The sequence below is a fragment of the Chiloscyllium plagiosum genome, unplaced genomic scaffold (assembly GCF_037043375.1).
Source record: "Chiloscyllium plagiosum isolate Xiang-an unplaced genomic scaffold, Cpla_swu_hap1 HiC_scaffold_45, whole genome shotgun sequence".
In the NCBI taxonomy this organism is placed as follows: domain Eukaryota; kingdom Metazoa; phylum Chordata; class Chondrichthyes; order Orectolobiformes; family Hemiscylliidae; genus Chiloscyllium; species Chiloscyllium plagiosum.
Genome location: NW_028270183.1, coordinates 19,510,284 through 19,538,192, shown reverse-complemented (window position 1 = coordinate 19,538,192; position 27,909 = coordinate 19,510,284). Strand labels below are relative to the sequence as shown.

General features: G+C 50.7%; 1 long non-coding RNA gene across 1 annotated transcript; it reads right to left on the bottom strand.

Moving 5' to 3' along the window:
- Positions 1-746: 746 nt before the first annotated feature.
- LOC122552442 (uncharacterized) lies at positions 747-21,654 on the bottom strand. Its single transcript, XR_006312400.2, has 3 exons — positions 21,560-21,654; positions 12,272-12,338; positions 747-862 (listed from the first exon to the last, which is right to left on the bottom strand). It is a non-coding gene; the product is annotated as an uncharacterized LOC122552442 (long non-coding RNA).
- Between the last annotated feature and the right edge of the window lie 6,255 nt (positions 21,655-27,909).

Sequence of the window (27,909 nt, the reverse complement as noted above, 5' to 3'; positions counted from 1 at the left end):
AGTGGTCATCCGCAACCAGCTTTCTTGGACCCTTCATGTCGACGCACTGGTTACAAAGACCCAACAACGTCTCTTCTTCCTCAGGCAGCTAAGGAAATTTGGCATGACGGTGAGTACATTTGCCAACTTTTATTGGTGTGCCATCGAGAGCATTCTGCCTGGATGTATCACTACCTGCTATGGCAACTGTACCATTCAAGATCGGAGACGGTTACGGAGAGTGGTGAACCCGGCCCGGGCAATCACAAAGGCCAACCTCCCATCTATAGAATCCATCTACCAGGCCCGCTGTCAAGGAAAGGCCGCCAGCATTCTCAAAGATCCATCCCACCCTGGCAATGTTTTGCTACAACCTCTACCATCGGGGAGAAGGTACAGAAGCTTGAACACACGCACCAGCCGGTTTCAAAACAGTTTCTACCCAACTGTTGTTAGAATACTGAATGGACTCACAAACTCTTAACATTCACACATACCTGTGTTTTTGTTTTTGCCGCTGTTTAACTGTTATTTAACTCAGTGATCTGCCTGTGGTGTTCGCAAGACAAAGCTTTTCACTGTGACTCGGTACACGCGACAATAAATTCAGTTCAATTCAATTCTTGGTCTTCATTAAGCACTGGCTTTCAGATTTTTAATTAAATGCAAATTCCACCATCTGCCATCAGTGGGATTTGAACCCACATTCCCCAGACCATTACCTGCGTCTCTGGATTAACAATAATAATCCACCCATGAAATCACAAGGCCATCACTGGTCCAGGAGATGAAAGGCCGGGGCAGGAGACATCATTGCAGTTTTTCAAGTGATCCTGGGGTCGATGAGGTTCAGCAGGGAGATCTATCAACTCAGTCTTGACGCCTAAATTAGGATCATAAACATAAAATGATCACAAAAATCAATAAAGCAAGCGAGGAAAGTGAGTGGCTGGATTGAGGAAGGAAACCTGAGGTAAATAGTCTCTGCAATAAAGTAGGTGAAAGCAAGGGATTGCTGATGGGCGTAAATGGGAGAAAACTGATGAGGAGCATGAAGGGCCGGAATGGATTGGAAGGCCCGAATGGCCCGTTTGTGGTATAATTAGTCTGGAGATATCTAAAGTGAAGCCTCTCTGGTACAAGAACAAACATGGAGAATCTGTCAGTCTTGAAAAACTGGGTCAACGGGCCGAAGACTGGCAGATGGAGTTTAATTTGGATAAATGCAAGATATTGCTTTGCGATAAAACAAACACGGGTAGGGTTTATACAATTAATGATAGGGCCCTGGGTAGTGTTGTAGAACAGAGAGACAGAGGGGTTCAGGTACATAATTGCTTGAAGTGTGCATCACATGTAGACAGGGTGGTTAAGAAGGTGTTTAGCACACTTGTCTTCACTGGTCAGACCTTTCAGTACAGGAGTTGGGACGTTATGTTGAAGTTGTACAGGGCCTTGGTGAGGCCTCTTCTGGAGCACTGTGTCCAGCTCTGGTCACCCTGCTATAAAAAGGATATTATTAAATTGGGGAGTTCAAAAAATATTTACTAGGATATTGCCAGGTTTGAGTTAGAAGGCGAGGCTGGTTTGGCTGGGAAGTCAAGAAAGACAACTGTATTAATGAGGCAGAAAACTCAGAAAGGGATCATGCTGTAAGGTTGAGTGAAATAGGAGTTGATGGGAAGAGTGAGGGCAATAACAAATTAAAAATACTATACATGAATGCACAAAGCATTAGAAATAAGATGGATGAGCTTGAGGCTCTTTTGGAAATTGGCAGATACGATATTGTGGGGATAACTGAGACGTGTCTTCAAGTGGACAGGGCCTGGGAAATGAATATTCAAGGCTATACATGCTATCGTAAGGACAGACTGACGGGCAGAGGGGGTGGGGTGGCCTTGTTGGTAAGGGATGATATTCAGTCCCTTGCGCGGGGGGACCTAGAATCAGGGGATGTAGAGTCAGTGTGGATAGAGCTGAGAAATGCTAAGGGCAAAAAGACCCTCTTGGGAGTTATCTACAGGCCCCCAAACAGCAGTCTGGATGTCGGATGTAAGTTGAATCAGGAGCTGAAATTGGCCTGTCGCAAAGATGTTACTACAGTTGTTATGGGGGATTTCAACATGCAGGTAGACTGGGAGAGTCAAGATGGTATTGGACCTCAAGAAAGAGACTTTGTGGAGTGCCTCCGAGATGAATTCTTAGAACAGCTGGTGCTGGAGCCGACCAGGGAGAAGGTAATTCTGGATCTGGTATTGTGTAACGAACCAGAATTGGTCTGGGACCTCGAAGTGAAGGAGCCACTGGGAAGTAGTGACCATAATACAATAAGCTTCAATCTGCAATTTGAGAGGGAGAGGGTACAGTCGGAACTGACAGTACTTCTGTTGAATAAAGGGAACTATGGAGCTATGAGGGAGGATCTGGCCAAAGTTCAATGGTGCAATACTTTAGCAGGGATGACAGTGGAGGAACAATGGGGGATATTTCTGTGTATAATGCAGAAGTTGCAGGGTCAGTTCATTCCAAAAAGGAAGAAAGATCCCAGGAGGAGGCATGGGTGGCCGTGGCTTACGAGGGAAGTTGAGAAACATACAAAGTTAAAAGAGAAAAAGTATAACATAGCAAAGATAAGTGGGAAAACGGAGGACTGGGAAGCCTTTAAAGAACAACAGAGGATTACTAAGAAGGAAACACGCAGAGAAAAAATGAGGTACGAAGGGAAACTGGCCAAAAGGAGGATAGTAAAAGCTTTTTTAGGTATGTGAAAGGCAAAAAAATGGTTAAGACTAAAATTGGGCCCTTGAAGACAGAAACAGTGGAATATATTACGGGGAACAAAGAAAAGGCAGAAGAATTGAATTAGTACTTCAGATCTGTGTTCACTTGGGAAGACACAAGCAATCTCCCTGAGGTAACAGTGGCTGAAGGACCTGAACTTAAGGGAATTTATATTTGCCAGGAATTGGTGTTGGAGAGACTGTTAGGTCTGAAGGTTGATAAGTCCCTGGGGCCTGATGGTCTACATCCCAGGGTACTGAAGGAGGTGGCTCGAGAAATCGTGGATGCGTTGGTGATTATTTTCCAGAGTTCGATAGATTCGGGATCAGTTCCTGCGGATTGGAGGGTGGCTAGTGTTGTACCACTTTTTAAGAAAGATGGGAGAGAGAAAGCAGGAAATTATAGACCAGTTAGTCTGACTTCAGTGGTGGGAAAGATGCTGGAGTCTATTATAAAGGATGAAATTACGACACATCTGGATAGTAGTAACAGGATAGGACAGAGTCAGCATGGATTTAAGAAGGGGAAAACATGCTTGACTAATCTTCTGGAATTTTTTGAGGATGTAACTCTGAAGATGGACAAGGGAGATCCAGTAGATGTAGTGTACCTGGACTTTCAGAAAGCTTTTGATAAAGTCCCACATAGGAGGTTAGTGAGCAAAATTAGGGCGCATGGTATTGGGGGCAAAGCACTAACTTGGATTGAAAGTTGGTTGGCTCCATTTTGGAATGGCAGGCAGTGACCAGTGGGGTACCGCAGGGATCAGTACTGGGACCGCAGCTTTTTACAATATATGTTAATGATATAGAAGATGGTATTAGCAATAACATTAGCAAATTTGCTGATGATACTAAGCTGGGTGGCAGGGTGAAATGTGGTGAGGATGTTAGGAGATTACAAGGTGATCTGGACAAGTTAGGTGAGTGGTCAGATGCATGGCAGATGCAGTTTAATGTGGATAAATGCTTGGTTATCCACTTTGGTGGCAAGAACAGGAAGGCACATTACTACCTCAATGGAATCAATTTATGTAAAGGGGCAGTACAGAGAGATCTGGGTGTTCTTGTACACCAGTCAATGAAGGTAAGCATGCAGGTACAGCAGGTAGTGAAGAAGGCTAATAGCATGCTGGCCTTCATAACAAGAGGGATTGAGTATAGAAGCAAAGAGGTTCTTCTGCAGCTGTACAGGGCCCTGGTGAGACCACACCTGGAGTACTGTGTGCAGTTCTGGTCTCCAAATTTGAGGAAAGACATTCTGGCTATTGAGGGAGTGCAGCGTAGGTTCACGAGGTCAATTCCTGGAATGGCGGGACTACATTACGCTGAAAGACTGGAGCGACTGGGCTTGTATACCCTCGAGTTTAGAAGACTGAGAGGGGATCTGATTGAGACATATAAGATTATTAAAGGATTGGACACTTTGGAGGCAGGAAACATGTTTCCGCTGATGGGTGAGTCTCGAACCAGAGGACACAGCTTAAAAATACGGGGTAGACCATTTAGGACAGAGATGAGGAGAAACTTCTTCACCCAGAGAGTGGTGGCTGTGTGGAATGCTCTGCCCCAGAGGGCAGTGGGGCCCAGTCTCTGGATTCATTTAAGAAAGAGTTGGATAGAGCTCTCAAGGATAGTGGAATGAAGGGTTATGGAGATAAGGCAGGAACAGGATACTGATTGAGGATGATCAGCCATGATCATATTGAATGGTGGTGCAGGCTCGAAGGGCAGAATGGCCTACTCCTGCACCTATCATCTATTAGGAGAAAGTGAGGACTGCAGATGCTGGAGATCAGAGCTGAAAAATGTGTTGCTGGAAAAGCACAGCAGCTCAGGCAGCATCAAAGGAGCAGGAGAATCGACATTTCAGGCACAAGCCCTTCTTCAGGACAGGAATTGTCTATTGACTTTTTCACTGGAGTGCAGGAGGCTGAGGGGTGACCTTGTTGAAGTTCACAAAACCTTGAGGAGCATAGGTAAGGTGAACAGCAGGTGTCGTTTCCCTAGAATGTGGGGAATTTCAAAACCAGAATGCACATTTAAGGTGAGAGGAGAAAGTTTTAAAAATGACATGAGGGGCTTTCTTTTAAACACAGTGAGTGGTTTGTGTGTGGAATGAACCTCCTGAGGAAGTGATGGGTGCGGGTGCAGTTACAACGTTTAAAAGGCAGTCGGATTTGTACATGAATCACAAAAGTTTGGAGGGATATGGGCCAAGCACAGGCAGGGGGGGCGAGTTAAGTTTGGGATAATGGACAGGTTGGATTGAAAGGTCTGTTTCTGTGCTGTTGGACTCTGTGACCTCATCAAAACCAAGAATGTCAATCAGTCAGTGAGGTTGTGGAACAGGAACTGAGTGAGTTCACACACTGTGGTTATGAAAAAATGTCTTATAACTGTGTTCCCAGTAATACCCAATAAAGCTGCAGAATTATCTGGACAACTGACTGTTCTCTAATTATTCCGCTTCCTCCTAACGGCTGACTCGGGCTGAACAATCAGACCAGGTTTACGTGGTTTTGAGATTTCTCCAAAATACAGGACAGGTGACTGGGCTGAAGGTACTGTTTCAGCTCTGGCTCAGTAACTGTCAGTCTTGTCGTTGGTTCAAATCCCAGCCCAGGGGAGTCAAAGACAGCATCAAGTTGGACAATTCCAGTCCAGCGCTGAGGGACTGCCGCTGGAGTCTCAGACGCGCTATGTCAGCTGGCACGGAAGATCATACGGAACGTTGTCAAAGAAAGGAAATAGAGGAATCCTTCCCTGCCCGTGTTCTGCCAACACCTCCAAACGACTACATCACACAACTGCGACCACCCTTCGGAAACACCTCAACAGCTTTAAATTGGTTTTGGTGGGGGGGGGGGTGAGTCCAAAGGGTTGCTGAATACGCTATGTAAATGCACCTTTCTGTTGCATTCCAATGGCATGAACAGGGGAATGCATTAGAGGTTTGGACAAGACGGCGATCGGTCCCAGAGTAGCTGGCCCTCTCCCGTCCCACCATAAGCTGCCCAGGCCACTGTAGGTCATACGGGAGGCTCCATTCATGATGGGGAGCGTCTGTAGAGAAACACCCTCCATCATTTAATTATAGTGCTCCATGCAATTGCAGAGTACCTCTGAGCCACCACAAGCCTCTTCCCCACTAAGCTATTTACCAACGAACCCAGTTGGAAGTTCCTCTTTCCTCAAACCTCTTTTCTTTGTCCCCTGCTTCCGCTTCAATACATTCCCCAGTCAGGTTTGAAGGTGACCACCTTCCACTAATCTGAAGCTGGTCGATAAAGCCAATTTAGCAAGAGCAGGCTAGATTTGTTCCCACAAGTGGGTCTGGACCACAGTCAGTGGTGGCCGCGTGGTCACCATTGAATTAGCCTTTTTATTCTAGATTTGTTCTGAATTCAGCTTCTGCTTTGGTGGGATTTGAACCCGCATCTCCCCGATCTCATCCTGGGCCTCTGAGACTGCCAGACCAATGGCGGTGCACCATGTTCCTTCCTGAATGTCAGGGGTCCAGTCCCACTGGAGTGTGACATCACATGTTCACCGCAAACAATTGGAGGGCCTGGGCTATAGGGAGGGGCTGAACAGGCCGGGGCTGGTTTCCCTGGAGACCGAGGGGTGACCTTGTAGAGGTTTATAAAATCATGAGGGGCATGGGTAGGGTGAATAGCTGAGGTCTTTTCTCTGAGATGGGCGAGTCCAGAACTAGAGGGCATAGGTTTAGGGTGAAACGGGAAGGATATAAAACAGACCTAAGAGGCAACCTTTTTATGCAGAGGCTGGCACGTGTACGGAATGAGCTGCCAGAGGAAGTCAAAGAGTCCCTACAGTGTAGAAAGAGGCCCTTCAGCCCAAACCGACCCTCTAAAGAGTAATCTACCCAGACCAATTCCTCTCCCCTATATTTACCCCTGACTAATGCGCCTAACCTACACATCCCTGAACACTATGGGGCAATTTAGCTTGGCCAATCCATCTAACCTGCACAGCTTTGGACTGTGGGGGGAAACTGGAGCACCCGGAGGAAAGCCACACAGTCACGGGGAGAATGTACAAACTCCACACAGACAGTTGCCCGAGGCTGGAATTGAAACCGGGTCCCTGGCGCTCTGAGGCAGCAGTGCCAACCACTGAGCCACTGTGCCACCCAAATGGAGGGGGCTGGTACAATTACAACATTTAAAAGGCATCTGGATGGGTATATGACTAGAGAAGGTTTGGAGGGATGCGGGCCAAATGCTGGGGACTAGATTAATTTAGGATACCTGGCTAGCATGGACGGTTTGGACCGAAGGGTCTTTTCTGTGCTGAAATCTCAACATCCAAACTGATGAAGGAAGAAGCCTGTACTGGAAATGAAGGGAACACTGGACAAGGTGAGGGTCCAACTCTGTCCGCAGAACAACCAACAGCAACTGGAAATATCCAGTTCGGCAAAGTCTGTGAAGGTCACGGGGTGGGGGGAGTGGTGGGGGGATGGGAGGAAGGTGGGAGAGCTTACGTGATTCAATGGGTTGAGGAATAGAACATGTTGCAATGGGGCAAGTGAGAACAAAGGATGTCAGGGTGGCGTCACACAGGAACATCCTCATCTTGCGGTTGAGGGATGGTCAGAAGGAGAAGTAAAGAGGAAGCTTCAGTCCCAATACTTGGCAGTGATACAAATGCCAAGCAGTTACACTGAGAAGAATATAATGCCTCTCTTCCCTGTGTGGCATTACCAAGAATAAGGCCGGCCCAGATTTCCTTCCTGCCCCTTTTCCTCAATTACATGGCTCTGTTGGCATGACGACAGGGCCTTTACCTCACCAAGGGAAGCCACTCAAGTGAGGCAAGAGGCCCACACCCATCGTTTAAGAACTAATTTGAGAGGCAAGCGCTTGAGCACAATGTATTGCAGGCACGGTTAGGTAGCGAAGGCAGGGTGAACTGGTGTGGGTGACCCTGGCAGGCAGAAGGGATGGGTGACCCCAACCACATCCAGACCAACCCAAGGCCAATATCTGCAGCCATCCCCTCACTGACATCGCTCCACAACATCTTAACGTTGGATACATGTCTTGTGAATTATCCACACAGAAGCTGAACGTATTTCTCAAACACAAAATTCTAAACTTCTAATGTAGGATTCCCTGGGACATTCCGTTCCTGGGGCAGCACGGTGGCTCAGCAGTCAGCACTGCTGCCTTACAGCGCCAGGGGCCTGAGTTTGATTCCGCCTTTGGATGACTGTCTGTGTGGAGTTTGCACATTCTCCCCGTGTCTGCGTGGGTTTCCTCCGGGTGCTCTGGTTTCCTCCCAAAGTCCAAAGCTGAGTAGGTCAGGTGGATTGGTCATGCTAAAGTGCCTGCAGTGTTCAGGGAGGTGTAGGTTAGGCGCATTCATCAGGGGAAATGTAGAGTAATTGGGTAGGAGAATGGGTCTGGGTGGGTTACTCTTCGGAGGGTCAGTGTGAACTTGTTGGGCCAAATGGCCTGTTTCCACACTATACAGATTCTATGATTCAAAATACAACATTGCTGCATTTGGAAGGAGAGTGCAGGAAAACACGTCTTTAGATGTTAAACGGTTCCTTCCCACTTTGTGAATTATGGTCTCCAAGAGAGTAACAAAGGAATGCATTGGTCATGCTCCCATTTACTTTTGTTTTCATTCATAGGGTGTGAGTGTCGCTGGCTGGGCCCAACATTTATTGCCCGACCCTAGTTGCCCCCTTGAGAAGGTGGGAGTGAGCTGCCATCTTGAACGGCTGCAGTCCACCTGCTGTGGGTTGACCCACAATGCCCTTAGGGAGGGAGTTCCTGGATTTTAACCCAGAGACAGTGAAGTAACGGCGATGTACTTCCAAGTCAGGATGGTGAATGGCTCAGAAGGGAATTTGCAGGGGGTGGGTTTTCCCATATACCTGCTGTCCTTCAAAATGGTAGTGGTCATGTGTTTGGAAAAGTATTAAAGAACAAGCAGAAGAAAGTAGTTAAATGAAGGAAATCATGTCTGATAAACTTTGTTGAGTTTTTTGAGGAAGTAACTGAGAAGATTGATAGTGTGATAGACATTGTTTACTTGGGTTTTAGTAAAGCCTTTGACCAGGTTCTGCATGGTAGACGAATTAGTAAAGTTCAATCACAGGGAATTCAGGGTCAGCTTGTGAATTGGACACAATATTGGCTTAATGGCAGGAGACAGAGGGTAATGGTGGAGGGGTTGTTTTTCAAAGGCCTGTGACCAGCGGTGTGTCGCAGGGATTGGTACTGGGTCCACTTTTGTTTGTCATTTATGTAAATGGTTTAGATGAAAATATAGAAGGCATGGTTAGTAAGTTTGTGGAGACACCAAAATTGATGGCATTGTGGACAGTGAAAAAAGGTTATCTAAGATTACAAAGGGATCTTGATCAATTGGTTCAATGGGCCTGAGGAGTGGCAGGTGGATTTTCATTTGAATAAATGTGAGGTATTGCATTTTAGTTAAACAAACAAGGGCAGGATTTATACAATTAAAAGTCGGGCCTTGGGTAGTGTTGCAGAACAGAGGGGCTCAGGGACTTAATTCTTTGTAGTTTGCACTATATATATAGATAGGAGAAACTGAGGACTGCGGTTGCTAAAGGTCAGATTCGAGAGTGTGGTGCTGGAAAAGCCCAGCAGGTCAGGCAGCATCCGAGGAGCAGGAGAATCGACGTTTCGGGCATAAGCTCTTCATCAGGAAGCAGCATGGACTGGTTGGACCGAAGGGTCTGTTTCAGCGCTGAATGACTGTACAAAACCCAACACAGAACAAAGTCGTCTGGTGGTGAGGTAACACTCAGGAGGTAACACTCAAAATTATCACATGTAGGTAGGGTGGTTAAAGAAGGTATTTAGCACGCGTGCCTTCATTACTCAGATCTTTGAGTATAGAAATAAAAACCAAATGAACTGGGGAAGCTGTAAATCAAAATTAAAAACAGAGAACTTGCTGGAAAAGTTCTGGCAGCATCTGTGGAGAGAAATCATTGTTAATGTTTCGGGTCTGGCGGCCTTTCCTCAGACCATTCCTACACCTTTCTGACGAAGGGTCACTTGACCTGAAACGCTAACTCTATGATTTCTCTCCACAGGTGCTGCCAGACCTGCTGAGCTTTTCCAGCTGTTTCTGTTTCTGCTTTGAGGACAAGAGTTGGGACGTCATATTGAAGTGTTCAGGATCGTGGGGAGGCCTCTCCTGCAGTACCGTGCCCAGTTCTGGTCCCCCTGTTATAGGAAGGATATTATTAAGCTGGAGAGGGCTCAGAAAAGATTTACCAGGATGTCACCAGGAATGGAAAGTTTGAGTCATAAGGAGAGGCTGGATGGGCTGGGACTTCTTTCGCTGGAGCGTAGGAGGTTGAGGGGTGACCTGATAGAGGTTTAGAAAACCATGAGGGGTATAGGTAAGGTGAATGGCAGGTGTCTTTTTCCTAGGGTGGGGGGATTTCAAGATTGGGGGCATATTTGTAAGGTGAAAGGAGAGAGATTTTAAGAAGACATGAGGGACAACTTTTTACACAGAGGGTGGTTCGTGTGTGGAATGAACTTCCTGAGGAAGTGGTGGATGTGGTTTCAGCTACAATGTTTAAAAGACGTTTGGGTAAGTACATGAATAAAAATGTTTGGAGGGATATGGGCCAGGAGCAGGCAGGCAGGACTAGTTTAGTTTGGGAACATGGTCAGCATGGACTGGTTGGACCGAAGGGTCTGTTTCAGCGCTGAATGACTGTACAAAACCCAACACAGAGCAAATCATTTAATTGTCATGACTACAGTTCGGTCTCTTCTGGTGAGCTGTTCCCAATTCTGTGCAGCTTTGACTCATGGGCTGGGAATAAAGACAAACCTTTGAAAAGAAAGACTTTTGAACACACGAACAGCTCCACTTCCACTCATTGCCAGTGACCCACGCCATTTGGAACTACAGCTGTTTGAGAGGTGCTGTGAAGGAAGTAAGGGTCCAGATTAGAGCGGTGCTGGAAGAGCACGGCAGGTCAGGCAGCATCCGAGGAGCAGAAAAATCGACGTTTCGGGCAAAAGCCCTTCATCAGGAATGAAGGCAGGGAGCCTCTGAGGTGGAGAGGTAAATGGGAAGGGGGTGGGGCTGGGGTGAAGGTAGCAAAGAGTACAATAGGTGGAGGGGGGTGGGGATGGAGATGATCGATCAGAGAGGAGGGTGGAGTGGATAGGTGGGAAGGGAGATAGGCAGGTAGGACAGGTCACGAGGATGGTGCTGAGCTGGAAGGTTGGAATTGGGGTAAGGTGGGGGGGGAGGGGAAACTAGGTAACTGGTGAAATCCACCAGGGCAGAGGAGATGAGCTGGGGTTGCATGAGGGAGAGAGACTCACTGAGACTCACTGAAGGAAGTAAGCGCGAGCTCATAAACTAGGACAAGCCTGGGCCTAACTGAACTCAGGCACAATCGGGGCTTAGGGGGCACTGCAAGGGGAGAAACAGCTCAGGGTGAGGCTGGCTGTGCCCGTGTGGTACACACCAAGGAGAGTGGTTAGTATCCATCAGAGATTAGGCACTGAGCCTCACCCACTTTACATGGCATTGTTGGGCAAAATAAGACTTCAGGGAGAAAGTGAGGCCTGCAGATGCTGGAAAGTCAGAGTCGAGAGTGTGGTGCTGGAAAAGCACAGCCAGTCAGGCAGCATCCGAGGAGCAGGAGAATCGATGTTTTGGGCATAAGCCCAAAAGTCCTAATGAAGGATTTATGCCCAAAACATCGATTCTCCTGCAGAATAAGACTTCAGTCAATCCAAAAAACATTAGAAGTTCGTAAATGTGCAGGTTGGGTGGATTGGCCATGCTAAATTGCCCATAGTGTTCAGATGCATTAGTCAGGGGGAGATGTAGAGTAATAGGGTAGGGGAATGGATCTGGACAGGACACTCTCGGAGGGTCAGTGTGGACTTGTTGGGCCACATGGCCTGTTTGCATACTGTAAGGATTCTATGATTTTATGAAAATCCTCACCACGGGCAGTCCCTCACAGATAAGGGTAAGTCCACAGATGTCCGTACAGACCAATACAGTGACCATGGGCTCTGTTACCCTTGGGGCAGAAGGTGATGGTCACAGGAAGGGGTAGGTGGGATATTAATGTGGCACCGTGGCTCATAGCATCAGCCACAGACAGCTGCCTCTGTAGAGTTTGCACATTCTCCCCGTGTCTGCGTGGGTTTCCTCCGGGTGCTCCGGTTTCCTCCCACATTCCAAAGATGTGCAGGTCAGGTGAATTAGCCATAAATTGTCCATAGTGTTCAGGGATGTGTAGGTGAGGGTGCATTAGCCATGGGGAATGCAGAGTTATGGGAATAGGGCAGGGGCAGTGAGTGTGAGTAGGATGCTGTTCGGTCAGTCGGTGTGGACTTGTTGGGCCGAATGGCCTGTTTCTACATCGAAGGGATCCAATCCTGAATGCATGGAAGGTGCCTGTGCAAGAATTCTTTTAACGTGGGGGGTAACTGTTGTGCACCACTTACCAAACAGGCCGAGCAGGTCTTGGTCCAGTGGACAGCATAACAGGCCTACTGTATGGCCTTGCATTGCCTGCAGTGGAGTGTGAACAAACAGTTATTTTTTAAACCCCTCTCCACTCCCCCCATAATTTTACAAAACCCTCGCAGCCCAGTTATCCTGAGTATTCCACCCGGACCCATTCCCCTGTCCTATTACTCTACATCTCCCCTGACTACTGCACCTAACCTACACATCTCTGAACACTACGGGCACTTTAGCACTGCCAAGTCACCTGACCTGCAAATCTTTGGACTGTGGGAGGATGGTTGAGGGTGGTGGGTGGGGTGAGGGGATGGTTGAGGGTGGGGTGAGGAGATGGTTGAGGGTGGAGTGTGGGGTGAGGGGATGGTTGAGGGTGGAGGGTGGGTGAGGAGATGGTTAATGGTGGGGTGAAGGGATGGTTGAGGGTGGAGGGTGAGGTGAGGGGATGGTTGAGGGTGGAGGGTGGGGTGAGGATATGTTTGAAGGTGGGGTGAGGAGATGGTTGAGGGTGAAGGGTGGGGTGTGGGGATGGTTGAGGGTGGGGTGAGGAGATGGTTTAGACTGGAGAGGGGATGGTTGAGGGTGGGCTGAGGAGATGGTTGAGGGTGGAGTTTGGGGTGAGGGGATGGTTGAGGGTGGAGGGTGGGATGAGGGGATGGTTGAGGGTGGGGTGAGGGAATGGTTGAGGGTTGAGGTTGGGGTGAGGGAATGGTTGAGGGTGGGGTGAGGGGATGGATGAGGGTGGAGGGTGGGATGAGGGGATGGTTGAGGGTGGGGTGAGGAGATGGTTGAGACTGGAGAGGGGATGGTTGAGGGTGGGCTGAGGAGATGGTTGAGGGTGGATAGTGGGGTGAGGGGATGATTGAGGGAGGAGGGTGGGATGAGGGGATGGTTGAGGGTGGGGTGAGGGAATGGTTGAGGGTTGAGGTTGGGGTGAGGGAATGGTTGAGGGTGGGGTGAGGGGATGGTTGAGGGTGGAGGGTGGGATGAGGGGATGGTTGAGGGTGGGGTGAGGGAATGGTTGAGGGTGGAGGGTGGGGTGAGGAGATGGTTGAGGGTGGGGTGAGGAGATGGTTGAGGGTTGAGGTTGGGGTGAGGGGATGGTTGAGGGTGGGTGAGGGGATGGTTGAGGGTGGAGGGTGGGGTGAGGAGATGTTTGAGGGTGGGGTGAGGGGATGGTTGAGGGTGGAGGGTGGGGTAAGGTGATGGTTGAGTGTGGAGGGTGTGGTGAGGAGATGGTGGAGGATGTGGCGAGGAGATGGTGGAGGGTGGGGTGAGGGGATGGTTGAGGGTGGAGGGTGGGGTAAGGTGATGGTTGAGGGTGGAGGGTGTGGTGAGGAGATGGTGGAGGGTGGGGTGAGGGGATGGTTGAGGGTGCGGTGAGGGGATGGTTGAGGGTGGAGGGTGGGGTAAGGGAATGGTTGAGGGTGGAGGGTGGGGTGAGGAGATGGTTGAGAGTGGGATGAGGGGATGGTTGAGGGTGTAGGGTGGGGTGCGGAGATGGTTGAGGGTGGAGGGTGGGGTGAGGAGATGGTTGAGGGTGGAGGTTGTGGTGAGGAGATGGTTGAGAGTGGGATGAGGGGATAGTTGAGGGTGCAGGGTGGGGTGCGGAGATGGTTGAGTGTGGGGTGAGGGGATGGTTGAGGGTGGAGGTTCGGGTGAGGGGATGGTTGAGGGTGGGATGAGGAGATTGTTGAGGGTGTGGTGAGGAGATCGTTGAGGGTGGGGTTGGGGGATGGTTGAGCATGGAGGGTGGGGTGAGGAGATGGTTGAGGGTGGGGTAAGGGGATGGTTGAGAGTGGAGGGTGTGTGAGAGGATGTTTGAGGGCGAGGTGAGGAGATGGTTGAAGGTGGATGATGTGTGAGGGGATGTTTGAGGGTGAGGTGAGGAGATGGTTGAGGGTGGAGGGGGTGTGAGGGGATGTTTGAGGGTGAGGTGAGGAGATGGTTGAAGGTGGAGGATGTGTGAGGGGATGTTTGAGGGTGAGGTGAGGAGATGGTTGAGGGTGGAGGGGATGGTTGAGGGTGTTGTGAGGGGATGGTTGAGGGTGGAGGGTGTGTGGGGGGATGGTTGAGGGTGTGGTGAGAAGATCGTTGAGGGGGGTGTTGGGGGATGGTTGAGGGTGGAGGGTGGGATGAGGAGATGGTTGAGGGTGGGGTGAGGGGATGGTTGAGGGTGGAGGGTGTGTGAGGGGATGGTTGAGGGTGAGGTGAGGGGATGGTTGAGGGTGGAGGGTGTGTGAGGGGATGTTTGAGGGTGAGGTGAGGGGGTGGTTGAGGGTGGAGGGTGTGTGAGGGGATGTTTGAGGGTGAGGTGAGGAGATGGTTGAGGGTGGGGTGAGGGGATGGTTGAGGGTGTGTGAGGGGATTGTTGAGGGTGGGGTGAGGGGATGGTTGAGGGTGTGTGAGGGGATGTTTGAGGGTGAGTTGAGGGGATGGTTGAGGGTGGGGTGAGGGGATGGTTGAGGGTGGGGTGAGGGGATGGTTGAGGGTGGAGGGTGTGTGAGGGGATGGTTGAGGGTGGGGTGAGGGGATGGTTGAGGGTGGAGGGTGTGTGAGGGGATGGTTGAGGGTGAGGTGAGGGGATGGTTGAGGGTGGAGGGTGTGTGAGGGGATGTTTAAGGGTGAGGTGAGGGGATGGTTGAGGGTGGAGGGTATGTGAGGGGATGGTTGAGGGTGGGGTGAGGGGATGGTTGAGGGTGGAGGGTGTGTGAGGGGATGGTTGAGGGTGAGGTGAGGGGATGGTTGAGGGTGGAGGGTGTGTGAGGGGATGTTTAAGGGTGAGGTGAGGGGATGGTTGAGGGTGGAGGGTATGTGAGGGGATGGTTGAGGGTGGAGGGTGTGTGAGGGGATGGTTGAGGGTGTGTGAGGGGATGGTTGAGGGTGGGGTGAGGGGATGTTTGAGGGTGAGGGGAGGGGATGTTTGAGGGTGGGGTGAGGGGATGGTTGAGGGTGGAGGGTGTGTGAGGGGATGTTTGAGGGTGAGGTGAGGAGATGGTTGAGGGTGGGGTGAGGGGATGGTTGAGGGTGTGTGAGGGGATTGTTGAGGGTGGGGTGAGGGGATGGTTGAGGGTGTGTGAGGGGATGTTTGAGGGTGAGTTGAGGGGATGGTTGAGGGTGGGGTGAGGGGATGGTTGAGGGTGGGGTGAGGGGATGGTTGAGGGTGGAGGGTGTGTGAGGGGATGTTTGAGGGTGAGGTGAGGAGATGGTTGAGGGTGGGGTGAGGGGATGGTTGAGGGTGTGTGAGGGGATTGTTGAGGGTGGGGTGAGGGGATGGTTGAGGGTGTGTGAGGGGATGTTTGAGGGTGAGTTGAGGGGATGGTTGAGGGTGGGGTGAGGGGATGGTTGAGGGTGGGGTGAGGGGATGGTTGAGGGTGGAGGGTGTGTGAGGGGATGGTTGAGGGTGGGGTGAGGGGATGGTTGAGGGTGGAGGGTGTGTGAGGGGATGGTTGAGGGTGAGGTGAGGGGATGGTTGAGGGTGGAGGGTGTGTGAGGGGATGTTTATGGGTGAGGTGAGGGGATGGTTGAGGGTGGAGGGTATGTGAGGGGATGGTTGAGGGTGGAGGGTGTGTGAGGGGATGGTTGAGGGTGTGTGAGGGGATGGTTGAGGGTGGGGTGAGGGGATGGTTGAGGGTGGAGGGTGAGGTGAGGGGATGGTTGAGGGTGGAGGGTGTGTGAGGGGATGGTTGAGGGTGGAGGGTGAGGTGAGGGGATGGTTGAGGGTGGAGGGTGTGTGAGGGGATGGTTGAGGGTGGGATGAGGGGATGGTTGAGGGTGGAGGGTGAGGTGAGGGGATGGTTGAGGGTGGAGGGTGTGTGAGGGGATGGTTGAGGGTGGAGTGAGGAGATGTTTGAGGGTGAGGTGAGGGGATGGTTGAGGGTGTGTGAGGGGATGGTTGAGGGTGTGTGAGGGGATGGTTGAGGGTGGAGGGTGAGGTGAGGGGATGGTTGAGGGTGGAGGGTGTGTGAGTGGATGGTTGAGAGTGGGATGAGGGGATGGTTGAGGGTGGAGGGTGAGGTGAGGGGATGGTTGAGGGTGGAGGGTGTGTGAGGGGATGGTTGAGGGTGGAGTGAGGAGATGTTTGAGGGTGAGGTGAGGGGATGGTTGAGGGTGTGTGAGGGGATGGTTGAGGGTGTGTGAGGGGATGGTTGAGGGTGGAGGGTGAGGTGAGGGGATGGTTGAGGGTGGAGGGTGTGTGAGGGGATGGTTGAGGGTGTGTGAGGGGATGATTGAGGGTGTGTGAGGGAATGGTTGAGGGTGCGTGAGGGGATGGTTGAGGGTGGAGGGTGAGGTGAGGGGATGGTTGAGGGTGTGTGAGGGGATGGTTGAGGGTGGAGGGTGCAGACTCTGTCTGGCTGCATGTTCAGCTCTTGTTCCATGGTCCCACTCCAGACTGCTGCGTGGCGTAACCTGGCAAGCCGCTGTTGGTGAGCAGCCCCATTTCCTGAACTCGGTCGTTTCGTCAACGTGATTTAGCTGTAACACAACTAGTGAACCCGGCAATGAACGTTTTAAATGTGAACCTCCATTGGCTATTACACGATTCCATCCCTGGTTACCTGAAGTCCACTCTCCGTAACCTCCTGTGGCTCTACACTCTCTCCCATTGTGAAACCACCTCCAGTCCCCACAACTGCTCCAGATCAGACCATTGCTCTCTCTGTAACCTCCTCCACTCCCAGCAACCCTTCCTGCCCGTGTCACATCCTTCACCCCCCTCTTCTCCAGCTTCCTGAAACTTTTTCCTGCTGTTGTAAACCTCCCTATTTCTGCACCATCCTCCGGTGGGTATCCCTACCTAATCCCTATCCTCCCTCTCTTGGTCACCTCCTCCGGTTCCTACTGCACTCCTAAACTGTGAAACCTCTTGAAGTCCCTACGATCCTCCCGACTTCTGTCACCTCCTTCATCAACATGAGCCCTTACAATTACTGAAGCCTCATTATTTTTAAGCGGCAGCTTTGTGAGATGCAGGAGTTGGTTTCCAAGTGGGGAGCATGAAACCTTTATCCGTAGCCCTGAGCCGTGCAGTGGAGTTTCACGGTTTCTGTTGTTCTCTACAGACTGTCACTCAGAGGATTGTAAAACCAGGGAAGTTGGGTGCAGACTGGTACGATCTGTATTATAACTCAGCAAACTCAGAAATCCTTAAAGTGTTAAATTTATTGTATTATTTCATTCAAATATACGATTTTAACATTTACTTCGACTGCGCTACCTTTTGAGTTGGGTTAACTACTACTTGTATCAAGTTTTAGTGATATATTTTGTGGTTTGCCCCAACCCTGTTTTTCCCATGGACGCCATTATTTCTATTGCTCACTTTCCTACATCACCAGTACACACAAGAACACAACTACTGAGTTACAGTAGGACAGACTGTACTAGGCAATGTGTAAACCTTTGAGGAGAAAGTGAGGTCTGCAGATGCTGGAGATCAGAGCTGAAAATGTGTTGCTGGAAAAGCGCAGCAGGTCAGGCAGCATCCAGGGAACAGGAGAATCGACGTTTCGGGCATAAGCCCTTCTTATGCCCGAAACGTCGATTCTCCTGTTCCCTGGGTGCTGCCTGACCTGCTGCGCTTTTCCAGCAACACATTTTCAGCAATGTGTAAACCTTGTCAGGTTTTATACCAGGAGATAGAGGATGGTGGTGGAGGATTGTTTTTCGGACCAGAGGTGTTCCACAGGGAATCAGTGCTGTGTCCGCTGATGTTTGTCATTTATATGAATGGTTTCGATGTGAACACAGAAAGCAGGGTTAGTAAGTTTGCAGATGACACCATCTTGATTTAATTGGGTCTACAGGCTGAGCTTAAGTTGGAGCTTAAGTGAACTACCTCACTTTGGGAAAACAAGCATGGGCAGGACTTATACAGCTAATGGCAGGACAGCGGGTGGTATAGAACAGAGAGACCTCAGAGTTCTGGTGCATAATTCTTTGAAATTTGCGCCACAGGTAGACGCGGTGGTTCAGAAGGTGTTTATCACACTTGCTTTCAGACCCTTGAGTATGGGTGTTGAAACGTTATACAGGATGTTGGTGAGGCCTCAGTTGGAGGGCGGTGTTGGTTCTGGTCGCTCTGTTATAGGAAAAATATTATTAAGCTGGAGAGGGTTCCGAAGAGATTTGTCAGGATGTTGCCAGGCATAGAGGGTTTGAGTTATGAAAATAAACTGGACAGGCTGGAGCTTTTTTCACTGGAGCCTCGGGGGGAGGTTTGAGGAGTGACCTTGTTGAGGTTTATAAAATCATGAGGTGAATGACAAGGGTCTTTTCCGTAGGGTGGGCGAGTCCAAAACTAGAGGGCTTATTTTTCAGGTGAGAGGAGAAAGATTTGAACAGGACATGAGGGAAAACGTTTTCCCACAGTGTGTAGTTTGTGCGTGGAATTAACTGCCAGAGAAAGAGTTGGATGCGACACAGCGACAAGATTTAACAGACATTTGGATAAGTTCATGAATAGGAAAGGTTTGGAGGGATATGGGCAAAGTGCAGGCAGGTGGGACTGGTTTAGTTTGGGAACATGGGTTGGCAGGGACTGGTTGGATTGAGATATTTGTTTCCATGCTGTATAACTCTATGACTCTCCAATTTTGCAAACTTCTCTCACTTTGAGTTCTGCAGAGCTTCAGATACATGTCGTTCCCTGCGTAATTCTGGCATTAGAACTTACTGAGGGCTGTCGAGTGGTGGGTGGGTGAATTGCTTTTTTTTTTTGCTGATCTGTTAACTCAGAGAGTATCCCCAGTCACTATACATTGCGAACCATATGTCTACCACATGTAAACCTGACTAAACCAACACAGCAAAAACAAAATGGGCTTTTCCACCAGGTCTGGTAATTCTCAGTTCCAGCACTTTAACGCAATGATCGAAATTTCACATTAAAGCAAAAATAATAACAGATATGTGATGAATTCTGCAACTGATTTTGATATTGCAAAGATGTTTACATTACGGGGCTCTGCGGAATTGTAATATTGGAATGTAGGGTTTTTTATTACTCGTTCGTGTGATGTGGCTATTGCCAGCATGACCAGAATTTATTGCCTGTCCCTAGTTGCCCCCTCGTGAAGGTGGGGGTGAGCTGCCTTCTTGAACCGCTGCAGTCCATATGCTGTGGGTAGACCCACAATGCCCTTAGGGAGGGAATTCCAGGATTTTGCTCCAGCGATCGTGAAGGAACAGTGACACATTTCCAAGTCGGGAGGGTGGGTGGCTTGGAGGGGAACTTGCATAAATGTTCCTATGTAGCTGCTGCCCTTGTCCTTCCAAATAGCAAATGATGAGTTAAGGGCAGGAATATGGGGCAGCACAGCGGTTAGCACTGCTGCCTCACAGTGCATGGGACCTGGGTTTGATTCCAGTCTCAGGTGACTGTCTGTGTGGAGTTTGCACGTTGTGTGCAGGTTTCCTCCAGGTGCTCCGGTTTCCTCCCACAGTCCAAAGATGTGCAGGTTAGGTGAATTGGCCACGCTAAATTGCCCATAGTGTTTAGGGACGTGCAATAGTCAGGGGCAGGAGTAATAGGGTAGGGTCAGAATGGACTCATTGGGCCTGTTTCCCCACTGTAGGGTTTCTATGATTAACAGTCCTGTGATAATATACTAGGCAATTACCATATCCCACCTTCCTCCATAAGGCAAGTTTTTTTTTAATCTCAGCAATAACTTGAACAAAGTTTCTGTGAATTTTCCCTCGAGCAATTATTTCTCTTTTTTCTTTCAAATAAGGCCATACATCTGTTACACCGTGCTGCAGATGTGGAGGGAATTCTCCAGTCACAGCATGAATCTGTGAAACTCATTGCTATAGAGGGCTGTGGAAGCCAGGTCATTGAGTGTATTTAAGGTTTTTTTCTTCTTTTTTTGGGCAATGAAAATTCCTGTTTTATCTTTTTTTTTCCTTTTTTTGCTTTTAATGCTGTTTTTTTTTATTTTATCCCCAGAACCCATGGTGTGTGTGTGCGCAGGTGTGAGACACAGTGAAAGACACAAAGTGCACCAATCTTTATTCAAACTCCACCACCAGGAAGATAGGAAAACACCCGGGTGGCCAGTGACAAACACTGCCCTTCACATCAAGGGACAGTGCTGTGTGATCAAAACAGTGAAGGGGAGGGTAGGGACTAAATCAAAATAGAATTGGAGGGAGAAATGATGCATTCCACTCCCTGCGGCGCCCACCTCTCCCTGAACAACTCCAGGGTGTTGGTGGACACCGCGTGCTCCTTCTCCAAGGACACTCGGGCCCTAACGTTGAGTGTATTTAAGACAGAAATAGATAGGTTTTTGATTGGTCAGGGAATCAAGGGTGATGTGGGGGAGAAGGCAGGAGAATGGGGTTGAGAAACTCATCAGCCATTATTGAATGGTGGAACAGACTCGATGGGCTGAATGGCCTAATTCTGCTCCTATATCCTATGATCTTAGGTGGGGTCTCACTAACATCGCGTGTAGGTGCACTGAATCCTCCTTACTTGTGTATACCATTCCACTCATTGTGGTGCCGTGGTAGTGTTCCTGTCTCTGAACCAGGAGGTGCAGGTTCAAATCCTGAACTCAGTAGTACAGTGGCTCAGTGGTTGGCACTGCTGCCTCACAGTGCCAGGGACCTGGGTTCGATTCCAGCCTCGGGCGACAGTCAGTGCGGGGGTTTGCACATTCTCCTCGTGTCTCCGTGGGTTTCTTCCCACAGTCCAAAGATATGCAGGTTAGGGTGGATTGGCCATGGGAAATTACCCAGCAGTGTAAAGGGATGTGGAGGCTAGGTGGGTTAGCCTTGGGGAATGCAGGGTTACAGGAGTGGAGTGGGATGCTCTTCAGAGGGTTGGTGTGGACTTGATGGGCTGAATGGCCTGCTTCCATGCTGTAGGGATTCTATGAAATCCCACCAGCACTGGAGGTGTGTCTGAGCAGGTTGGTTGAAAAGTTCCTCTTACCCACACAATAAGCAAGAACGCTTTAATTTGCTTTCCTAACCTCTTGCTTGAATCAGCAGACTAAGTTTACATGATTCATGTAACAGAACACACAGATCCTTCTGTAACATCCGGCTCTGCAATGTCTCTCTCGTTCAAATAGTGTGCTGTTGTTGTGTTCTGCCTGTTAAAGTGGGCAAGTTCACATTCTCCCACATTATATTCCTGCCACTGTCTTTTCAACTCACTTAACCTGTCGAAATCCGTTTGTAACATATATCCTCCTGACAATGTATACTGCGGCATTGCAAAACTAGCCGCCAAACACTCAGTCCAAGTCACTTACGCCAGTTATAATTCATGGAGGTCCCAGCGCTGAACAACGTGGGAGTGGTGGGTGCTCAGGGGCAGAAATCAGACCCTGGACTGACAGGAGTTCTTCATCTCTCTCTCTCTCTCTCTCTCTGTGAGGGCCACAAGAGGTTAAAAGTGAAAGTTAGCCACAGCTTGTACAAACAATGGTATTAAACAATGGTCAAACCAGGACACACAAACTGTGTGATGTCGCTAGTGATTCGGGCCAGTAAACGGTCAGAAAAAACCCCACAAAGGTCAGCAGAAAACTGAGGGAAGGAAGCTTACGGATAGTAAAAATTGAATGGGATCAACTTGGAAGTGCGTTTATTAAGGAAAGGGTTATTAATATTCACATCCATTTCACAGGGAGAAAGTACGCCATCACTTCCACTCATCGCCCTCAAACACCTCCACACTCACCCCCCTCACCCTCAACATCTCCACACTCACCCCCCTCGCCCTCAACACCTCCACACTCACCCCCTCACCCTCAACACCTACACACGCAGCCCCCTCACCCTCAACATCTTCACACTCACCCCCTCACCCTCAACACCTACACACGCACCCCCCTCACCCTCAACATCTTCACACTCACCCCCTCACCCTCAACACCTACACACGCACCCCCCTCACCGTCAACACCACCACACTTACCCCCTCACCCTCAATGCCTCCACACTCACCCCCCTCACCCTCAACACCTACACACGCACCCTCCTCACCTTCAACACCTCCACACTCACCCCTTCACCCTCAACATCTCCACACTCACCCCCTCACCCTCAACACCTCCACACTCACCCCCCTCACCCTCAACACCTACACACGCACCCACCTCACCCTCAACACCTCCACACTCACCCCCTCACCCTCAACACCTCCACACTCACACCCTCACCCTCAACACCTACACACTTACCCCCATCACCCTCAACACCTCGACACTCACCCCCTCACCCTCAACACCTAAACACGCACCCCCCTCACCCTCAACATCTTCACACTCACACCCTCACCCTCAACACCTAAACATGCACCCCCATCACCCTCAACATCTCCACACTCACCCCCTCACCCTCAACACCTCCACACTCACCCCCATCACCCTCAACACCTCCACACTCACCCCCTCACCCTCAACACCTAAACACGCACCCCCCTCACCCTCAACACCTACACACTCACCCCCTCACCCTCAACACCTAAACACGCACCCCTCTCACCCTTAACATCTCCACACTCACCCCCCTCACCCTCAACACCTCCACACTCACCCCCCTCACCCTCAACACCTCCACACTCACCCCATCACCCTCAACACCTAAACACGCATCCCCCTCACCCTCAACATCTCCACACTCACCCCCCTCACCCTCAACACCTCCACACTCACCCCATCACCCTCAACACCTAAACACGCACCCCCCTCACCCTCAACACCTCCACACTCACCCCATCACCCTCAACACCTAAACACGCACCCCCCTCACCCTCAACACCTCCACACTCACCCCCTCACCCTCAACACCTAAACACGCACCCCCCTCACCCTTAACATCTCCACACTCACCCCCCTCACCCTCAACACCTCCACACTCACCCCCCTCACCCTCAACACCTAAACACGCACCCCCCTCACCCTTAACATCTCCACACTCACCCCCCTCACCCTTAACATCTCCACACTCACCCCCCTCACCCTCAACACCTCCACACTCACCCCATCACCCTCAACACCTAAACACGCATCCCCCTCACCCTCAACATCTCCACACTCACCCCCATCACCCTGAACACCTCCACACTCACCCCATCACCCTCAACACCTAAACACGCATCCCCCTCACCCTCAACATCTCCACACTCACCCCCATCACCCTGAACACCTCCACATTCACCCCCATCACCCTGAACACCTCCACATTCACCCCCTCACCCTCAACACCTACACACTCACCCCCTCACGCTCGACACCTCCACACTCACACCCTCACCCTCAACACCTAAACACGCACCCCCCTCACCCTTAACATCTCCACACTCACCCCATCACCCTCAACACCTAAACACGCACCCACCTCACCCTCAACATCTCCACACTCACCCCCATCACCCTCAACACCCCCACACTCACCCCCTCACCCTCAACACCTCCACATTCACCCCCTCACCCTCAACACCTCCACACTCACCCCCTCACTCTCAACACCTCCACACTCACCCCCTCACCCTCAACACCTCCACACTCACCCCCCTCACTCTCAACACCTAAACACGCACCCCACTCACCCTCAACATCTCCACACTCACCCCCATCACCCTCAACACCTCCACATTCACCCCCTCACCCTCAACACCTCCACACTCACCCCCTCACTCTCAACACCTCCACACTCACCCCCTCACCCTCAACACCTCCACATTCACCCCCTCACCCTCAACACCTCCACACTCACCCCCTCACCCTCAACACCTACACACTCACCCCCCTCACCCTCAACACCTCCAAACTCACCCCCCTCACCCTCAACACCTCCACACTCACCCCCTCACCCTCAACACCCCCACACTCACCACCCTCACCTTCAAACACCTCCACACTCACCCCCTCACCCTCAACACCTCCACACTCACCCCCTCACCCTCAGCACCTCCACACTCACCCCCCTCACCTACACACGCACCCCCTCACACTCAACACATACACAGTCACCCCCCTCACCCTCAACACCTTCCACACTCACCCCCTCACCCTCAACACCTACACACTCACCCCCCTCACCCTCAACACCTCCACATTCACACCCTCACCCTCAACACCTCCACACTCACCCCCCTCACCCTCAACACCTCCACACTCACCCCCCTCACCCTCAACACCTACACACTCACCCCCTCACCCTCAATGCCTCCACACTCACCCCCCTCACTCTCAACACCTACACACTCACCCTCTCACCCTCAACACCTCCACACTCACCCCCTCACCCTCAAACACCTCCACACTCACCTCCTCACCCTCAACACCTCCACAGTCACCCCCTCACCCTCAACACCTCCACACTCGCCCCCCTCACCCTCAACACCTCCACACTCACCCCCCTCACCCTCAACACCTCCACACTCACCATCTCACCCTCAACACCTCCACACTCATCCACCTCACCCTCAACACTTACACACTCACCCCCTCACCCTCAACACCTCCACACTCACCCCCTCACCCTCAAACACCTCCACACTCACTCCCCTCACCCTCAACACCTACACACACACCTCCTTCACCCTCAACACCTCCACACTCAACTCCTCACCTTCAACACCTCCACACTCACCCTCCTCACCCTCAACCCTACACACGCACCCCCTTTACCCTCAACACCTCCACACTCACCCCCTCACCCTCAACACCTCCACACACATCCACCTCACCCTCAACACCTCCACACGCACCCCCTTTACCCTCAACACCTCCACACTCACCCCCTCACCCTCAACACCTCCACACTCACCCCCTTTACCCTCAACACCTCCACACTCACCCCTTCACCCTCAAACACCTCCACACTCACCCCCTCACCCTCAACACCTCCACACTCACCCCCTCACCCTCAACACCTACACACGCACCGCCTTTACCCTCAACACCTACAGACTCACCCCCCTCACCCTCAACACCTACACACTCACCCCCTCACCCTCAACACCTCCACACTCACCCCTTCACCCTCAAACACCTCCACACTCTCCCCCTCATCCTCAGACACCTCCACACTCACCCCCTCACCCTCAAACATCTCCACACTCTCCCCTCACCCTGAAACTCCTCCACACTCTCCCCTCACAGTCACCCACCTCCACATCTCCCCGTAGTCCTGAGCTATCTCCTCACTCCAGTCATAGGCTAGCAATAATGCAGCAAGTAACTTACCCCCTGACTTCCCAAAGTCTGTCCACCATCTACAAGACAGAAGTCAGGACTGGAACAGAATATTCCCCACTTGCCTGGATGGGGGCAGCTCCAACAACCTGACACCATCCAGGACAAAGCAGCCCCCGCTTGATTGGCACCACATCCACAAGGATCCACTCCCTCCACCCCCGATGCTCAGTATCAGCAGTGTGTATTATCTACAAGATGCACTGCAGAAATTCACCAAACAGCACCTTCCAAACCCATGACCACTTCCACCTAGAAGGACAAGGGCAGCAGACACATGGGGACACCACCCTCTGCAAGTTCCCCTCCAAGCCACTCACCATCCCGGCTTGGAAATATATCGCCGTTCCTTCACGGTTGCTGGGTCAAAATCCTGGAATTCCTTCCCTAATGGGTCAACCCACAGCACATGGACTGCAGCGGTTCAAGAAGGCAAATCACCCAACACCTTCTCCAGGGGCAGTTGGCCATGGGAAATAAATGCTAGGCCCAGCCAGTGATACCCCATTGCTATCAGCGAATAAAACATAGACAACAGTCAGATGAGATTGTGCATGAGGAAAACGGCAGACTGCAACATCCCGGTTCCCAGTCAGAGAAGCACTTAGAGAAGTATTTTGGGATTTGTTCAGTTTGCTTTCCCACTGCTGTTGAATCCAAGTCTCATCTTAGTCATAACAACTGCCAAACAAATTGGGACAATGTCAACAACATGGCACCCAAAGTTAAGGTCAACCTGAGAGTGGTTCCCTCCAGAGCTCTCTGTCAGTATGATTCATTCTCTGATTCCCACGGGAAGAATGATCGACAATTTGCCCACAGATTGACGAGCTCGAGTAGAAAGGGGGACAGTGACATCCCGGTGATGTCACTGGGTTCCTAATCCAGAGGCTCCGACTGAATGTTCACTCAAATGGCACCTCACGGAATTTCACTTCAGTTCACAATTCTGAATTTGGAGTTTAAAGCCAGCCCGAACGTTTGATTGGGCTCTAAGGGTTTGTAAGGCTGAGGTAGATGGATTCTTGATGACCAAGGGGGTGAAAGATTATTGGGAATGTAGAGTTGAGGTGAGAATCAGATTGGCCACGACCTTGCTGAATGGTGGAGCAGGCTCGAAGGGCTGAATGGCCTATCCTTGTTCCTTGTTTGTGTGGTCTCTGTAAAGTTAGCCATCAATTATTGTTTACAATTTGATATGGTTCATGAATGTCCTTTAGAGGGGGAAATCTGCCATCCTTCCTTGGTCTGGCCTACACATGACTCCAGACCCACAACCCATGTGGTTGACTCTAAACTGCATTCAGAAATGACCGAGTAGGTCACCCAGTTGGAGGGACGGGCAATAAATGGTTGTCTTCCCATCAACACTCACATCCTAAAGAGGATTAAAGTCAGAGAATGGAGGCCTGCATCAGCCAATTGCACTACGATGAGAAAATTTCTGATGGACAGACAAGGTTAAGGGATTAGCTTGAGGTGAGTTGTTCTTGCAGAAGGCCAGCACAGACATGACAGGTCGAATGGCCTCCTTTTGTGCCATCATCATTCCATGATACAGTTCCATGATGCTGAGGTTCCCCCATCTGCTTTGTCTTGCTACGTGCTGGTCACTCCACGGTCTGACAGTGCCCACTGCAGCAATGCCAATGAGTTATGCTTTACCCAAGTAGTCACTTCTGCCTGGCTGTCCCTTTGTGGATCCCAGGAGGAAGTGAGGACTGCAGATGCTGGAAACCAGAGTCAAAAAGTGTGTTGCTGGAAAAGCACGGCCGGTCAGGCAGCATCCGAGGAGCAGGAGAGTCGATGTTTTGAGCATAAGCTCTTCATCAGGAAGGTCCAAGGGCTTATGCCTGAAACGTGGACTCTCCTGCTCCTCGGATGCTGCCTGACCGGCTCTGCTTTTCCAGCACCAAACATCCTTGACCCCTCATGGATTCTGCCATCTCTTGGTTCTCCTGGCTTTCAGTGTCCACACCAGCCCTTTTACAGATTGCACTTCCTCATGAGGTTATGCGTATTCTCTGAGTCCCTTGTATCTTCAGTTTGCTCTTACCCTGGAGCCAGGCCAAGAGGGCACCTGCTCTCTGTAACGGCAACCACAAAATGATTATCAATTATTCTTTCCAAAATCATCTACCTCACTGATGTCCTTGAGGGAAGGAAACTGCCATCCTTACCTGGTCTGGCCTACATGTGACTCCAGACCCACAGCAATGTGATTGACTCTCAACTGCCCACTGAAATGCCTCTCGCAAACCATTCCCATCAAAATCTATTAGAGACGGGGAGGAAAGGCTAGCCTGGACATCCCACGGGAAAATGAAGAGAAACATAAACATTGAACGGAGACTCCCTCAGTTCAGGGGTTCGACTCTCCTTGGATGTTGAGGCCC